The 4029-nt window shown below is 41.1% G+C and overlaps 1 pseudogene; it reads right to left on the reverse strand.

The window, feature by feature from the left end:
* Positions 1 to 862: 862 nt before the first annotated feature.
* Positions 863 to 3825, reverse strand: LOC141549132 (protein PHTF1 pseudogene; annotated as a pseudogene).
* Between the last annotated feature and the right edge of the window lie 204 nt (positions 3826 to 4029).

Consider the following 4029-nt stretch of genomic DNA (forward strand, 5'->3'; position numbering starts at 1 on the left):
TACTCTAAATGTCTTAGTGTCTAAATTCAAAAAGAAAATATTAATTGAAGTACAAGAAGACCGTGACAGTAACACAACAAGCAGCAGGAAGTTTCAATGTCCTCTTAAGTTTTAGATAAGTGTAACAGAAAGATGAAGAAGGAAATATAAAAATGAAGAAATTTCTGGAGAAATTAGCACTAAAAGATTTATATTGTTTTCTAAATGCTTACAAAAACCCCAAACCAAAAAGTCCTGTCTTTGCATGACATGGAATTTTTACCAAAATATGCCACGCATGAAGGCTCAGAAATATGCAAACATGTAAAAAAGCAGGTATATAGAGAAATCAGTTCTTTCAATTGATTGGAATCCCACTATAATTGCACTAAAACACAAGGAATACAGCAAAACCATTGTTGTCAGACTACATCCATGATTCCATTCATGGATTCTAACAGTCTGTATAAAACCTTTGCTTTAGCTTTCCCTAGAGTTCAAAATGTGCCTTCGAGCTCTAGGACTGGATAAACTGTTCAAGGATGAACCTTAAGAAACTGAACGTGTTGTGTTTTCGTCTTTAAGTATATCTGATATCATCTATTCCACTGATTGAGAAACATAGACACAGATAGAGAGCAAACCTAGTGAGTTCCAGCCCATTTATTTGATTCTAAAAAGCCCCCTGATTTTCAGTTCTATATCATGATCCCAGGAGATAACCTTAATTTTTATTTGGGGAAATGTCTTTTACCCAATTGGGGGAGGGGGAATTTTTATTGTAGAAATCAACATTTGGTTTCTGTTGATTGGAAAGAGAAAGCCAAATTCGTTTCAGAAACCCTAATCAACCCAAAACAAAACAACAACAACAACAATGAACAATATTGGTCAGTGTTTTTATTTCAGAGGATATACCCAATTCCTGTTAATGCCTTTACATTATTTTTTCTTCTCTTAACAAAGGGCTGTTGTTATTCCCAAAAGAGATATTGTGATGAACTGGAGCTCTCTTCAGGATAGAAATAACTTAGCCCATCAGTTAAGATGTATGCACAGAAAAGAAATGATCGGTCAGTTGCATGCTATTTAGCATGCCAAAAAAAAATGGAAGGCTGTCTCACTTGTTCTTGAAATTGTTCACCAATTAAGCATAGATGTTAGTAAAAGTTTATGGTCCAAATACACCGTTTAGCTCATGGCTTAATTTTTCCACAATCTTATATTAAATCCTAGTTGATTACTTATAACCCCTGAGACAACTGAAAGGATGATCACTCGGGCTATGTTGTAGAATAGGGGATTCATGGTTAGGCCGTAGAGCCTAAATGGTGTGTTTAATTCTTTCAGTAACTTCATTGATAACTTTAGCACGTTGTTCACCAGTGTGAGCTGTTCTGTTTTACTTGGCTTGTTTTGCATTTTGAGATATAAATTGATCTGTTCTGTAAGCAGTACTGAAATGTTGTTATATTTCTTATTGGTTTCCGATCCTATGGAGGCAAGATGCAATAAAAAGAGCAGCAGGGCGGTTTCCCAAATTAGGAACTCCCAATTATAAGCATTATCCAGAAAGTTTTTATGGCTTTGGAGAACCTGGGCACAGCAAATAAAAGCAATTGAAAGTGTCATTAAGAATACCGAGGACACAATCACATCCACAAAGCGCTGTGGGCCTTGCATTTTTAAATAAGAACGGAGTGATAGCCAGACCTTGATGTTCTCCATCTTTCTGAGCCTGAAATGGGGGATTTCATATTTCATAGCTTTCCTTGCAGAGGTTATATTGCTAAAAAGTTTTGCAAATAAAAACTGCTGCATGTATGTTCTCTCTGCCACACACATCATAAAAAAGAACATCCAAGTCAGACACAAGCGTTCAAGAAAATTGATTGTTGCTAAAATGATGATGGATATTGAAGGTGGTGCCCCACAAAGAAGAGTCAGGAACTCCTCAGCTGAGATGAATGGTATTTGGGTCAGGTTCTTTTCATGGAAGATGCGATATAAGAATGGAAAAACTGTTAATCCAATAGTAATAATTTTTCCCAGCATCTGGTAACTTACATTCTGCTGATATGTTTTAACCCTTCTCATGATGATGCTGCTGATTTCCAAAACAGACATCTTCATTTTTTTGCATTTATTACCTTCCCAGATTATTGCACTCACTCGTTCAGAGGGAGAACTCATGTTCTGAAGCCAGAACAAATGGTTCAGTTGGAAAGTGTCCTCTTTTGAATTCTGTTTGGTACCTGGGAGCAGGGCCTTCACATGTGCCTCATCACTGTTGCTGGCAGCTGATGAGTGGCATTCACTATTTTGCAAAAAGTTATTCCACGTGTCCTTTGTCTCTGAGTCGGGGCTGGTGCTTTCAGAGTCACTCTGACTACAACTTCTAAAACCATCACTGATACTGGACGGAGACTCCTGACTCAAGATAGCCGAGTCAAGATCTGATTCAGGCAGTCCATCTGAATCTCCAATGGTGGGACACCATTTTGAAGTGGAAATTTTCTTTGGTTGAGTACTTGTGTGCTTTTCATTCTTGATTTCATAGCCATTGTCACTTGGAGCCCCCTCTACTCTTCTCCCTGACAGGATTATCTTTTTCTGTTCTTCACAGTCATTGTCACTTGACAACTCATCTGGAACTTCATTCGCTGAATCTGCTTGACCTTTCCGACTCTTTTCACCATCTGATAGTTTTGCTTTCTCTCTTGGTTGCCACATTTTCATTTCTGGTTGGGAATGTTTTTTCTTTGTGCTGAAATTCAAATGAGCTGAAGCATTTTCAGCTTGAATCCTGTCAATTAATACTTTTAGTCCTTTGATAGGATTGTTGAAAAAGAGAGTCGTCCAAGAATCAGCATTTTTGGATGCAGAAGATTCTACTCCTCTGACTTTATCAGAACAGAATTTATAACTTTTGCATTCTGTGTTCCCACCTCTTGCGAATTTATGCGGTTTTCTCCTTCTGTAATTTCTCTTGCTTTCAAAAGGTTTAGCAATCTGAATGGAGACTATTTGATAGTGAACAGTTCCCAGCAGTACCATAAGGCACACCGGAACAATCACTTCGCTTACATTCACAGCAGGCATTATGAAATACAACACAATGGCAATAACTTGCATGAGATAAAGCAGTAGTAGCCAGAAAAAAATACGGAAAGAGGTAACCTGAATCCACCATTCACTGAAAAAAGGAAAACAAATAACCCGAATAATTCCTTCCCGAGTTAGTGATGTCCAAGGAATTTCAGGTTTGTCTTTGGAAAATGTTGAGCCTCTGATGAGGTCGACATCTATCAAGTCCGACTTGATGTGACCTATCTTTCTGGCTTTGGAGTTTTGGAATCTTTTTACTTGGCGTTGTTGGATAGATTGTTCCCATACCTGCTGATCGTACACTCCGATTTTCTTTTGGTACCACAATATGGCATCTTTCTCTTTGGCATTTATCTGGGTGAGGCCTCCAGAGAAGAGAACTTTACTAAGAGCACGGGAAAGAAAATGCTGAAATCGGAGAGAAAAGTTGTCAGCCTCCGACTCCGAAGCCTCCTCTTCTACCCCAAGCCTTTCTCCGGTCTTTGGTGTGAAGTGCCAGTAGCCTGTGGGGCCACCCCGGGGGGCGGGGCGCCAGCCGGGTCGGGAAGAGGGCCGGTGGCCGGGATTCACAGTCTCCCTGGCTCGCCTCGAGGGATCCCCATCTTCCCCGGCCGCAGTGCTCTGCCCTGGTGCCGGTTGACCATCAGTTCGGCCACCGGGACCTCTTTTTCCTGTGGTCCCGGTTTGGCAGCCGGGACCCACCGCAGGTCCCATCTTCCCCCAGAAGAGACATCCGCGGCGGGCAGTAACCCCGGAGACCACCGCACACAGACCAACGATGGAACGGGTCACGCTGGGCAACGGAACCATTTGTGCGGCGCGTGCGTGATGACGTCACAAACAGCCCACCTGTTGAGAACTAGGATCCGGCTTTCAGTGACCCTTTTTGATGTTTCATTGGTAAAGATACTGCAGCATCTTTTGCATACCCCCTTTCCTTCT

Source organism: Sminthopsis crassicaudata, chromosome X, assembly GCF_048593235.1.
Source record: "Sminthopsis crassicaudata isolate SCR6 chromosome X, ASM4859323v1, whole genome shotgun sequence".
Classification (NCBI taxonomy): Eukaryota; Metazoa; Chordata; class Mammalia; order Dasyuromorphia; family Dasyuridae; genus Sminthopsis; species Sminthopsis crassicaudata.